Genomic DNA, 14,486 nt, shown 5'->3' with positions numbered 1-14,486 from the left:
TTACAGCCAGCCAAAAATTAGCCTAAGCTAGGACAAGCATTCATAACTAATAGGAGGTCTCTGTGTCATGATTTGGGAGCTGGTTGGTGGCCCAAAAGAAAAAGCCTGGTACGACTGACTGCTTCCCTATTTATTCTCAGTTTTCCATCCAGTTTATCCAGAATCTCTAATTGGTGACTCAGACAATCCTTACCCTCCAGGGTCAAAGAGTCTCACTCTCCACCACAGTGTTACAGAACTGGTGAGGATTAGACTTACTAACAGAGGAGAAGGATGGTATTTACCTCTTCCTTGGGGAGCAATGTTGCTTTTATGTCAACTAGTCAGGTACAGTAAAAGACAAGATTCAACAACTTCAGAAGCACCTTTAAAGACATAGGAAGTATCTCATTGCTGCTAACCAGTGGATCATTAACAGTCCAATTTGGAATCGGATGCTGCCTTTCTTAACCTCCCTTCTCTGCTTTCTTAATCCTACTGGTAGCGCCCTGCCTTATAGATTTCTTGTCGAGATTTCTAACTAGACTTCTAATAAGTTGCTATTAGAGGATACTAGTCCCTAGCTACAGAACTAGAGGCCTGCAACTCCCAATTATATATTAATGGTGAAAGTCAAACTTGTAATCTGTTGGCCTGGTCTGTCACCTGGGTACCCTGCCCCTTAAGAGACAAACCCTGCCCACCCCCAGCTCCCCCTTCTTCCCCCGCCCCAGACAAGCAGATCTACTGCCACCTCTACAGCACATCCCCCTCTGTCTGTCTGCCTTTCTTCTGGAAAGGCAGCAGCTGCCTCTCTCCCCTTCTGCCCTCTCCCCTTCTTCTCTTTCTCTCTCTTTTCTGTCTCCACTTCTCCTCCCTTACTCTTACGCTGTTCCCAATACCCACTAAATAAACTCCCCAAGCTCTCTCTGCATGATTTATCTGTCTGTCTCCCTCCCAGGCCTGAGGCCTCCCACGGAGGCCTTGAGTCACCTGCTGCTGCCCCTCATGGGACCGGCCTCAGATCACCCTGCATCATGAATGATAACAAAGCTCGCACCAAGGACTCTGATGCCCAGGATCAACAGGATCAACACTGGATCAACAGCTCCAATGATTGACTTTTAGTGGGCTTTCTCAGGGGCAGAGTTTGAGGAGGGCAGCTCCTAAGGAGGGGCTGCAGCCTGGCGCACTGAGAGGTTTGGAATGGGAGGAGTGAGACCTGAATGTGGAATGGGACCCCGAAGTGGTTCTTCCCCCAACCCTTTTAAAAGTAAAAAACAAAATATAGGTGAGCACAAAAAGGTTCCATGGCTAAGCAGGTTAAAAAGATTCTGAAGAACATTCGTGTAGGACTGTCTTCTGCTTACATTTATTTGTCAATTATTTCTTGGGAAGAGGATAACGCAGGCTCTTCAGGATTTTGATCTCAGGTTTTGGTCTATCAAGTTATCTTGCTGTCAGATAAAACTAAAATTCTCTTTTAAAAAACTTTTAAATTACATTTGCTTATTTCCTGTATGCGTGTATGCAAGTATATAACACACTCATCCGTGCTTTTGGAGGTCAGAGGAGAGCCTGTAGGAATTGGTCTCCTCCACCAACTGAGATCTGGCCTGCTTGTCAGGCTTGACAGCGAGCGACTTCACCTGACACACCCTCTGGCTGGCCTCACACGAAGGTAATATTCTTACATGACAAGCAGTCAAAGAGGTGGGAATTCCTTAGGGCTCCACACTCTGCCAGCCATGCCGTGTGGCTGTTATTCAAAAATTCAGCACCAGGGAGAGATTGGGGATGAAGAAAAAATGCATTTCAGAAAGCTATTTAAAATGCAGAAGTGACAGATTTATTTAGAGGGGAATCTAGAATGATGTCTGGGACTCTGAGAGGAACAGTGGCTGCAGAATCCAGCCGTGACAAGCTCAACAGAGGCCTGAGTCTTAATAGTTTACCCTGAGGCAATACCTGGTTCCCATAAAGACCACAAACTGAGACTACCCAGGCACCACCCAGTAACAGACCATCCAGAAGAAATTCCTAGTGTTCCAACCATTGTAGATAGGATCACCTGCCAGCATACACCCTGCTAATGTAATCTTCTTGTTTTTTACCTTTAAATAATGCCCTCTAAAAGGGCAGGGTACCTCCTCTTGGAACTGCTGCACTGACGAGGTCCCTGACTGCTTCTCTTGTGCACACAATAAACCTTGCTTTTGCATTTCGGTGAGTCGGTCTCTCTGGTGGCCTTTCAGGGTCCCCACGGTCTGGGCATAACAGTGGCTATCACTGGATGAGCAGATGCCAAGCGAATGTCTTTGGGGAAGACAAGGTTGGAAGAGTGTTTCTGGCAGGCAGAATTTTAGGGACCTGGACGACATCCAAATGGTAATGCTTCCTTGGCTAAATAGTTCTGGAGCTCAGGGAGAGCCATTTAAACTAAACACTCAGATCTGAGCCATTTACATTTAGGTGGTTATTAAATTCATGCGGGTTAATTAGCTCGAGGAGAGTGGATGCAAAGAGAAGTTAGGACAGGATGGGAATCAATATGACAGTTAGTTAAACCTGGGACTTCTGCTTTGTGTGACGCAATCTCAAATGTGGTGAGTGGTCACAAGTCCATAATGCTGTCTGATTCTAGTTAGAAGTGAGTAGATAGCCTCTCGAAATCAAAGCCTGCAAGATGGCTCAACAGGTAGAGGCATTTGCTGTCTAAGCCTAATGACCCAAACTCCATTCCCAGAACCAACATACCATAAGCTCTCATACAATAAGAAAGGTTTTAAAAGATTAAAACCATCTGACAAGTACTTAATAGATTAGCACCAACTGATTTCAGAGTGTGCCATTACAACATAAATTGTTAGATTGACCAAAGCAGGCTTGCAGGCATACCCTCCCTGTTTTGAAGCTAGGGCAGAGGAACTTTCCAGCCAGAGGTTGGAAGACCACAGCAGCTTGTGGAGGAGGAAAATCCCTTGGCAAAGCTGATTGTTGAAAACAGTCGTGAGTTTCTGGCCTTGACCCGAGTTCCTTGGATAGTTCCAGGCTGCTACAGCTGTAGCAAAGAGAAGGAAAGCTTGAAAGGGTTGGGAGATGTCTGTGGGCAGATCCACAGGTGCTGCTGGACTGGAGAAATGAGAGAGAGAAAAGATAGTTTTTAGAAAGCAAATGAACCCTTCAGAAGGAGGAAAGAAAGCCAAGCCCGAGAAAGAGCTTCACAAAGGAGGTCAAGGAGACCGAAAAAAATCTGTTCCCTTTGGCTGAGGGCACATTGTTCTGGCTTCCCAAGAAATTGTCCCTTACTCCAGGAAGATGAGTCACCCCTGATCTTATGTGCTTTTTTTTTTTTGCAAACTACTCCTAGCAGGAAGCCAGAGGATTCGTAACTTGCTCAGGTCTGTTCAGACTAGAGAAAGACAAAGATGGGACCTGGTAGCCTGCCCTCCCCACTTACATCCCTAAGATCCTGATGTTCTCTTCCTGGAAGTAATACTAACTTCACTAAGCGGTTTTAGTTTGGAGTCCTTTAGCTGAACTGTGACACTCACCGTGGTTCCTCGACAACGGCTGTTAGAACGGAGGGCCAAGTCTGGAAGAAATGCAGTCTGAAATGAGAAGAAGTCAGAAACTGGTCCTTGGCCACTGTGGGTCAGCCGTCCGTGTCACCTGGGAGAGGAGTTTACGCTTGAGTAGTCTCGCAGCTGCACTTTTCCGTCTCTAGATGTCGCTCTTGGAATCAAAATACAATTCCTGGATCCGGGAAGCTGTCCTTACTCCAAGACAAGGTAGTGGAAGCTCACCCCCTGGAAGGAGAAAATCCTAAACGCAAATGACTGTTTTCTTTCTTCCTAAGTCGGATATGTGACAAGAAAAGTTAGCGAGTGGAAATCCTGCATGGTACTTAGCTGTGACTCTGGGAATCTGTCCGTCTCACCTGCCCCAGTTTGAACGGGAGCTACCTCCAACGTGAGAGGAAAGGTCTTTGGGCCAAAGAGCATTTAAAGAGTTAGGCTTCTCAGAGGATATCTATAAACAGCCAGCGTGTGAATGTTATGCCCAGATCCATGAAGTCCTCCCTCCCTAAAACCAACAAGAAGATTAAGTCGCATATGTAAAAGCATAGAGCCTTTATTTTATATAAGTTTGCAAACTCGGTCTCTTCATGTGTCCAACGAATTGTAATAATCGGAGAGCCCTAAGCTCAGTTAGAGTTGGGTTTTTATAGTAGTAAATGTGGGGATGAAGAATTTCGAAGATTCAGGGCCCCTGATTGGTTGACATTTGTCTAGGGGTGTCCTGGTGAGTGTGTGCTGGAAAGTGATCCTATCTACGATGGTTGGAACATTAGGCATTTCCTTTGGATGGTCTGTTCTTGGGTGGTGCTCAGGTAATCTCAGTTTGTGGTTCTTTCTGCAACCAGGTATTGCTCCACGGTAAACTACTGAGACTCAGGCCTCCATTAAACTTATTGATGGCTGAGTTCTACACTGGCGGATGATAATGGCTGGAAGTTAAGAACTTCCTCTGGGTGGTCTGTTTTTATTAAGCTTATCATGGTTGGCTGAGTCCTACACTTCCCCCTTCAAAAGCACTGATGACAGGACCCACGCATAGGTCCCATTTGCCCATGGTTTTAAGGAGGTATTATTGGGACCTAAGAACTGTTTTAGTTAATAAATTCATTAATCTACAACTCTGAGCCTATTTTCCTGGTATATTAACAGGCACTATAGGTAGTCATTTTGTCTCCCATGCCTGGGAGTTCGCCTTTGTTCCAGCCTTTTAACCTATTCTGGGCAGGGAGCATGGGATGATCTGTTCCTTTCTGCAACTACTTCAAGCTGACATTGGGGCATTGTTATCAGGACCCAAGTAGGTTGAAAGGCTAGCCAAAAGTAGGGAGAAAATTCAGGCAAAGGGTCGCTCATCAGACTCTGTTGAAGGGACAGGGGGGTGTTCATATCAGCTGGACTGGTCCACATCAGTGTTCAGGAAGCCCAGGGCTCACAGTCATTCAGGGAAGGTTGTAGTCGGGAACTGATGCTTAGATCCATCTGCCAGCCAAGTGGAAGCCCATTGAGATACGCTTAAACTAGGAACAGATTTTAAAATTTATGTACTTAAGGAAAAATAATATATGATTGAAATCCATATTGTAGAAAAAGACCAGATAAAGGGTATCTGAAAACAGAAGGAATAGATTCATACATTTGAGTCCTAGCAAAAAACTACAGATTTTGGTTAGTAGCATGCATATTTTTCTGCTGTTCAGAGAATTATGTATGGTTTGGGCAGAGATTCTTTTGGCCTGATGAGAAATACCTTTTAATTCATATTTAAATGGCAACTAGAATAAATATAAAATCTTGAGCTCGTGACTCAAACAGTAAGTAGTTAGTGCTCTAACAGCCTATTAGAACTATACCATAGAAGGGAAAAGAAATTAGAAACATTTTGTATATCTTAACCTGTATTTATAGCTTGTCATTTTCAGGCCCTCAAAAATTATGAACTTTTATATCCTCAGACCTTAAAATATTTTTTTCAAGAAACTTAGTAGCTATAGGAAAAACAAAGCTTGATCTATCTATCTATCTATCTATCTATCTATCTATCTATCTATCTATCTATCTTTCTATCATCTATCTATCTATCATCTATCTATCGATCTATCTTTCTATCATCTATCTATCATCTATCTATCTTTCTACTATCTATCTATCATCTATCTATCTATCTATCTATCTATCTATCTATCATCTATCTATCTATCTATCTATCAATCATCTATCTATCTATCTATCTATCTATTTATCTATCTATCATCTATCTATCTATCTTTCTACTATCTATCTATCTATCATCTATCTATCTATCTATCTATCTATCTATCTATCTATCTATCTATCATCTATCTATCATCTATCTATCTATCTATCTTTCTACTATCTATCTATCTATCATCTATCTATCTATCTATCTATCTATCTATCTATCTATCTATCTATCATCTATCTATCTATCATCTATCTATCTATCAATCTATCTATCTATCTATCTATCTATCTTTCTACTATCTATCTATCATCTATCTATCTATCTATCTATCATCTATCTATCTATCATCTATCTATCTATCTATCTATCTATCTATCTATCTATCATCTATCTATCTATCTTTCTACTATCTATCTATCTATCTATCATCTATCTATCTATCTATCTATCTATCTATCTATCTATCTATCTATCATCTATCTATCTTTCTACTATCTATCTATCTATCATCTATCTATCTATCTATCATCTATTTATCTATCTATCTATCATCTATCTATCTATCTTTCTACTATCTATCTATCTATCTATCTATCATCTATCTATCTATCTATCTATCTATCTATCTATCTATCATCTATCTATCTATCATTTATCTATCTTTCTACTATCTATCTATCATCTATCTATCTATCTATCTATCTATCTTTCTACTATCTATCTATCATCTATCTATCTATCATCTATCTATCTATCATCTATCATCTATCTATCTATCTATCTATCTATCTATCTATCTATCTTTCTACTATCTATCTATCAGCTATCTATCTATCATCTATCTATCTTTCTACTATCTATCTATTTATCTATCATCTATCTATAATGAGCTAACAAGCTGACTATAGCTTTGTGGAAGGATCTGGATACCCTTTGCTGCTAAACTGGCATTATAACTGCCCTAACCATTAACACTATCAGAGATCCCAGAAAGATAAAAAAAAAATTCTGTAAACAGACCAAGTAGTTTCTAAATCTATTAAAAATGACAGGAACAAGAGTCCATATACAGTTAGCCATACCCAGGTGTCCATAGCATTGGAGGTAGAAGTATCCAGGACAGCAGTCTTACCAGTCTTAGCCAGGCCCACAAGTGAATTTTTTTTCCTGCTGAAGAGGGACATGGAAAAAACTTACCTTATTTTGTCTAGGAAAAAGTGGCACAATCAATTCTCCAATGGCCTGCTGTTTGTCCATAGTCTGGACCGGGTCCTGGCAGCAGGTGTCGCACTGGGGTGCCTTGCCCAGTGGTCAGTGTCGTCATAATCCAGGTGGAGACATCATGGTGTTTCATGATCTTCTTTGAAGACCTTGGGTTACTTCTAGGATCTCAGAGTCTCTGTCTAATATAAAAAACTTTTAAATCATTACTTTAAATGCCATATTCTGCAGATCTCTGAAGTATGCGGACTGCCTAGGTATATCTGATTAGACAAATTTTGTTTTTAGTTACTTGTTTTAAGTTTGACTTCGAAAACACATACAGGAAACTAAATAAGGCTTATTCCTGTAATTATTTATATCAGTACTTTAAAGATGACTGACTAACTTGTAATTCCTAATAAGTTAGCAGCTTTCATAAAACTGGTACTTTACATTCTGTAAGGATTTTAAATTGCAGCTAATAAAGAAACCGAAGTCGTCATTCTGAGGGTGAAAACAGAACAAGTTTGTATCTATCTATTAATGCTCTCTCCAGCAAGGAACAGGTCCCAAGGTGAAATGGGAATAGGAGGGAGGCTAAGAGCTAGCATTGCCCTAGGCAAACAGAGTCTCAGGTTTACCCTCCTGTTGATCTCTAGAACCTGTCTTGGTAGGTGTATACCAAGTTGCCCTGGGCCTTACATTTTTCCCCCTTCACAAGGACCAAGGACTCAGCCAAGGGTCCTGTCTATTCAGGAGCTCAAGGGGTGATACTGGAACCTCAATAACCATCAGTTGATACTATTGACCCCTTCTCAAACAAAAGCCATCAGTCTATTGATGAGACAGGGACCAAGAGTAAGTAGCAGGCAGCAAGATTGTTAGGGGGTCTGTTAGAGCTGAGAGTAAAGTGGTTAACCGGGAAGACCAGTTGAACAAATTTTCATACCATTCAACTTCTGTATGAGTGGTCTGCTCCCTATCATGACTCCATTTTCTTAACAAGGCCACTGAATCGCTAATTACCCCATTGCCCGTTCTCTTACTCAATTCTTGAAGCCACATTCCGGGCCAAATCAGAACTCCACATGAGAAAGGAAACAGTAGTTGGTGGCCTCAAGTAAAAATGTACACAGTGTGCCTTACTGGATTGTTTCTTGCTATAAAAGGTTAATACTGGCTTCTGAACATTCATTTAGCATTATCCTATTAGGCTATATTAGTACCTTGTGGGAATGATTCTTCTTCATCAAGAAAAGAGACTATTATAATGGAAGAAATAAAAAGAAGCGGAAAACCATCATGTTTCATTTATTTCCAATTCATACCCCTGCACCAAAGATTTGAAGCTTTTAGAAAAAAATATAATAGAAGAATAAAACATGTGGGGGCTGACAGCCTTACTGGAATTGGACTGGAGAAAAACTCGGGGTAAAGTTATACATTAACAACTCAGAAATACCACTAACATCAAATTCAAAGAAATCTTGCAGGACCTACTCAGATTCAACACCATAAATAAGTCACAGACAGACGACACAGGAACAGGTACTCATGTGTCTCAGACTCCAAAACACTGAAGGGTAAGTGAAGACCCTTGCTGAAGATGCCCAGTTACCAGTGTTAGTAATGCTAAGATCTTGGCAGACAATTGGTCAAAGCTAGTGACATCACCCATCACCACAAGGGGCACTGGTGAGCAGCTCCTTAGTAGCTACCATGATTTAATACAGGCCAGACAGTAACAACAGCAGCAACCACAGCAGCAACAATAATAAGCTCTGAAAACTGAAACTTTCTGTAATTTGCAACAAATAATGTGACTTGAAGCAATTAATGTTCTTTATTTGATTTATGGCATGTGATTGATTTTCTATCTTGCTGAAGAGAAGAAAGAATAGTCTGCTTTGTTATCACCCAGACTTGCTAGGAGGATGAAATCAAGTATGGTTTATGTCCTATATTTTCTTTATAAAATCTTCAAAATTACAAATTCCCAAAGATTTAACTGTAAGGATTTTAGGAAGATGATTGTGGAGTCATACTTTTATCATATTAGATCACACATAGAATAATTTTTCCAGATAAACTTAAACCATTATTTCCAACTAGAGAAAACAAAGCATACAAGCAGAGGGGAAGGATCATCACTCTGGCGGTTAGTTAATTTGTAAGCTGGGGACAAATGCTTGTGACAGGAAGTAATATGTTGTTGGGCAACCTGGACTTTCTAGGGAGCATATAAATCCACCAACCAGGGAAGCAATATATTCAGAAGAGTGGTCACTGCATGTTTGTTAGACTGTGTCCATGCTCTGGGGATGGAAATGGAAACCGAGGTAATATTCCATGACTTTTAAGAGGAAGGCAAGGGTAGAAAAAGCAAGTATTTAGTCACTGTGACCAGCCTGCAGCTTATTAGTAGAAAGTAATATTTCAAAAATCTAGGTCCTGCAGCTTCCCACACAGCCTCTTAGTGAGCAAACCACAGGTTACTATATATGAAGAAGAAGTAGTAGTTAGAAGAAAAAAAAGTCTGTGAAGAAAATTGAGTAGGATTGCAATTCAATCAGAAATGGTTTACTCTTTATAGAGAATACTAGAGCTAACATTCAGAGAGATGTTTCAAGATGTAGACAAGAATTCAAGAAAATCAAGAAGAAAGAGGCTGACAGAGTGGTCCTTCTCATGGCTGTATCACAACACGGAAAGACGTCTGGGGATTAGTTTCACACCTGAGCATTCATGTACCATGTGAAGACTGTTTTATGAGAAAGTTTTTAGCTCCCCTGGCTCCAAGGCCCTGTGGAACAAGAGATACATAAATAGATAACAAATATTATTTTAAAATATCTACCATAAACTTATTCTGGAAAATTTCAGTATGTTTCTTATGTAACAACATTGCTATGATCTGTAAAAATTCACCACAGAGTTGACTAGCTTAGAGTCTTTCCTCACCATTTAGTGCTGGAAATCTGTCTGCCCTGTAGGGATTCTTGTTAATTCCATATTCTAAATGAGCTCCACAATGCCCATGAAAACAGGCAGAGAAAGAAGTGGAACCATTGCAGGCTTACTTGCTAAACAGATCAGAGTAAGACTTAGATAAGATTTCCGTTTTCCTACCTAGAATGTGTTTGCCCTACCAGCTCCCCAGAGGACAGGTTTCCAGGACAAGCTGTAGAATGGGCCCTTGGTCTACTTTCTCATGCTGCTAGGCTCTGTTGGAGAAGGCCGCTTGTTCTTCCCGGCTGGCTAGCTTAGACCCGAAATAATCACACAGAAACTGTATTAATTAAATCACTGCTTGGCCCATTAGCTCTAGCTTCTTATTGGCTAACTCTTACATCTTAATTTATCGCATTTCTAGTCACCTGTGCATTGCCACATGGTTGTGGCTTTCCAGCTAAAGTTCCAGCACATCTATCTCCAGGGTGGCTCCAAGGCGGCTCCCCAACTCGGCCTTCCTCTTCCTATGTTATAGACCAAGCCAGTTTTTTATTCACTAACCAATAAAAGCAACACACAGACAGAAGGACCTTCCACACCAAGTCTCTTAGCTGACACTACTTCCAGCATCTTGCTAACATCATTACTTTCTGCTTCTAGCTGTTCTGTTACTCTTGGCTGTCTAGACCGTGAGGTAGCTGTCCACCTCTGTTTTGTGTTTTACTCTCTGGCAATGGGACACCTTACATCCCTCTTACAACCCTGATTCTTATCCAGGGTCATCTCTCCACAGATTAAGTATACCTCAGCCCCCCTGGTCATCATTCTGAAAGATACTGCATTTTAGGTTTTTCTCTGATTAGCCTTCTATGCTGTTCTCACCTGCCCAATATCTCCTGACTTACTTATATACCTAGAGACCAGAGACTGACATAGAATTCATTTTAAAATCTTTATAATACATATTAGACAACTCAGTGAGTTTTTGACAAATTGAAAATCTTATCAGCCAAATCAGATTTCACATTGTTCCCAGTTACAGGTATTGAAAATGTTTAAATGATTGAGGGCTGTGAATTTTTATTTTTAACAAAATGAAGTAGGATGTGATGGAGTGAAAAAATATTACCATGTATCATAAAACAGAATACTTTATGAAACTCATGACAAATGTTGAGAGTCATAGGATGGAACTATTTTTAATAATGCAGATCATAAATGAAACTTTTGAGGGCGGTGACAGTTAATTTTGATTGTCAACTTGATGGAATCAGTCTTCAGCTAAGAGGCGCTTCTCTGGGTGGTTGTCCAAGGGTTTGCAGAAAGGATAAACTGAATGGAGAAAATTCCCTGAGAAACAAACACCCCCAAATGGGTGGGATATAGAGGTAGGGAGAGTTCCAAGAAAAGAGCAGCGTTGCTTACCGACATTTATTGGTTTTTTTTTTTTTTTTTTTGGTGAATGATCTATCTCTATTGTTGCTACTGTCTTTGCTGCTCCCCTTTGCAGACATCAGACTCCAGTTTCTTCAGCTTTCTCATGTGAACCAAACACTAGCAGCCTCTCTGGCCTCTCCCAAGTCTTCCGTCTTAGGCTGGCGTGGCTGAGACATCTGGCTTTTTGGACTAAGCAGCTTCTAAGGTTTCAGATCTTCTAGAATGTAGGTAGGATATTGTTAAGCTACCTAGCCTCTGTCACTATAGCCATTCTAATACCACCCCCCCCCTTATACAAGTGTGTTTACACTTGTATCAATTTCATTTCTCTGGAACCCTTACTAATACAAAGGCCATGAATTAGATTGCAGCATTGATTACACATTAAGTAGACATTTGTTCACGTTGTATATCTAATTTCTTGTCCTATTTTATTTCTGGCAATAGAACCACATATGAACATACTTCTGTGGACCATAATCATCTTCTGAGGAAGCCACATGAGACACCAGTCCGTCCAGCCAGAATCCTTCTTCGGATTTCATGTACTTTGAGTACGAGAGGATTAGGACCAACCCCTTCCTTCCACCAGTGACCTAGATGATAACACGTGAGTTTTAGGCTAAATTTAAGGCTACTCATGAATATATTCGAGAGATTTTGGCAAGAAGGGTGATAATTCATGTCCTAAGTATTATCCTCCTCCTCCTCTTTCTCCTCCTCCCCTTCCTTCTTCTTCTTCTTCTTCTTCTTCTTCTTCTTCTTCTTCTTCTTCTTCTTCTTCTTCTTCTTCTTCTTCTTCTTCTTCTTCTCTCTCTCTCTCTCTCTCTCTCTCTCTCTCTCTCTCTCTCTCTCTCTCTCTCCCTCCCTCCCTCCCCATGGTTTACTTTGGGTCCTTTCCCCTTCGCAACTGAAGAACATGGAAGAAGGAGCTGAAAAATCTAGATTTAGGCCTAACTGCCATGCAATGGACACACGACCCATGAAAAGTCTTTGTGACCCTCCGTTTATTTCTTGTCTGAAACAAGGGATGTGTCTCAGGCTGGTAGTACGCTGTCCTCATTCTCAGAGTTACCTGTCAAACCAAAATGAAGATGAGAAGAACAGAGGTACGTAGACCCCCATATTAGCCTTTTCTGAATCAATAGTTATGTGTGTGTAGCTAAAGCAAGTTCCTACAGTAATTTTTTTATTTTAAACACGTGGGTGTTTTTCTCACATGTATGTCTCTGTACCATGTGTGTGCCCTTTGCTCTTAGAGACCAGAAGAAGTTTGCGGCTCTCCTAGAACTGGAGTTGCAGATGGTTGACAACCGCCATGTAGGTGCTTGGAATGGAACCCAGAATTGAACTGACTGGAAGAGAATCCATGCTGTTAACCACTGAGCCATCTCTCCATCCAGGCACTTGTAATTTTAAAAATGATTTTAGGTGATTCTGACCAATATCCAAGCTGGGCAAGTCTGAGCTATATCATTTCTATTGAGTTTTTGCATCTAATAATGCTCAGTACCGCATTCCTAGAGACCACAGAGTTGGTTGAGTTCTTAGCAACTGACAGAATGAACACCTGTAGAGTATGAACTCTTTTTGCTGACTGGCTTCATTCTGCAGTAGAGATGGGGATGATGGCTGATAAGGATATGTGCCATCACTACCAAATTCGGCTTCTAGAAAAGAAACATTAATAAATGAGTTAAAATTTCTCAGTGTAGGTAGCCACCGGTAGGATGGTCTGCACTAAAACAAACTTTATTCAAGTAGTACGGTTGTTTAACGAGAGTGGTGCAGACGCAAAGGGGGAAGTGCAGGGAACTTGCATGGCTCCATTTGCTGTGTGTTACCAAGATTTATCGCAGCCAGATGTGTCACATTTCTGTGTCAGAGCATAAAAGCACATTAGAAACACAAGACAAGTGATAATACAAAGCATGGTGATCTTTCTTAAGTAATTTTCTCCTGCCCCAAATTTTCTTTTTTATTTATTTATTTATTTATTTATTTATTTATTTATTTATTATGTATACAATATTCTGTCTGTGTGTATGTCTGCAGGCCAGAAGAGGGCACCAGACCCCATTACAGATGGTTGTGAGCCACCATGTGGTTGCTGGGAATTGAACTCAGGACCTTTGGAAGAGCAGGCAATGCTCTTAACCTCTGAGCCATCTCTCCAGCCCCCCCAAATTTTCATTGTGTATGAAAGATCACATATTTCTGTCACTAATTTAAGAAAACCTACAGAGATGTCTCACTACCCCTGCGGATCTGTGACTATCTCCCCCTTTATATGCTTCAGTATGCTTTACTAGTGTGTTCATTTTTTTCTCACTAGAACAGTAACACGACAGGCAGACTTGAAACCCTTTGTCTGGAAGACGGTTTCTGAATATATTGTCATTCTGCTTCCTCTACTGCTCCCCTAGTGGAAACTGCAGCAGTTCCGGCAGAGCCACAGAGACAAACACTACCCTCAAAGTGCACACACCCATCTCTTCTGGGTACTGAGGGCTCTGAGGCAGTGGCCACAGGGGCAAGAAAGATGTGCAGTCTCTGTTGGTGAACAGTTAGGAAAGACCTTTGCAGAGAAGAGGCAGGAGCATGGGGACAATTAAGCAGGCAGTCTAGACGGGGGTGGGGACTGAGGGACATTTTTACACCCAAGGAAATAACTATTTTTTTAAATATTACTGTAACTTGTCAGCCTTGACTATTCTTTTTTTTCAGATTCCCGGGAAACTAGGATGAGTAATTACAGGCAATGACTGTCATTGTCAAGATAGCTCCATAATTAGAGAAATACAAAATATGTCTCACTTGGAGGCACCTCGCTGCCAATTACGAAAGGTTAATAAAGTCAGAACAGTCAGACGGTGGGGAAATTGAAGACAGTAGATGTTCTGTCCTTAAAACAGGGGGTTCTTTGCTTCAGCAAACCCAGCAGAAGAAATGGGTCCTGAATTCTGCAGTGAAGCTGATGGGATAGTTTTCTCTTTAGACCCACTCCACAGTTGGGATCCATCTTCACTTGTGTAAATGTTACAGAACGGCTTAAACAAGGCACATTACTGTCTTACCTGCTCCTGACGCTGCAATGAAACACTCCAATGAAGCAACTCCAGGCAGAATGG

This window comes from Myodes glareolus, chromosome 27 (assembly GCF_982192425.1).
Source record: "Myodes glareolus chromosome 27, mMyoGla1.1, whole genome shotgun sequence".
NCBI lineage: Eukaryota > Metazoa > Chordata > Mammalia > Rodentia > Cricetidae > Myodes > Myodes glareolus.
The sequence above is the reverse complement of the archived record's forward strand: the minus strand, read 5'-3'. Positions refer to the sequence as shown.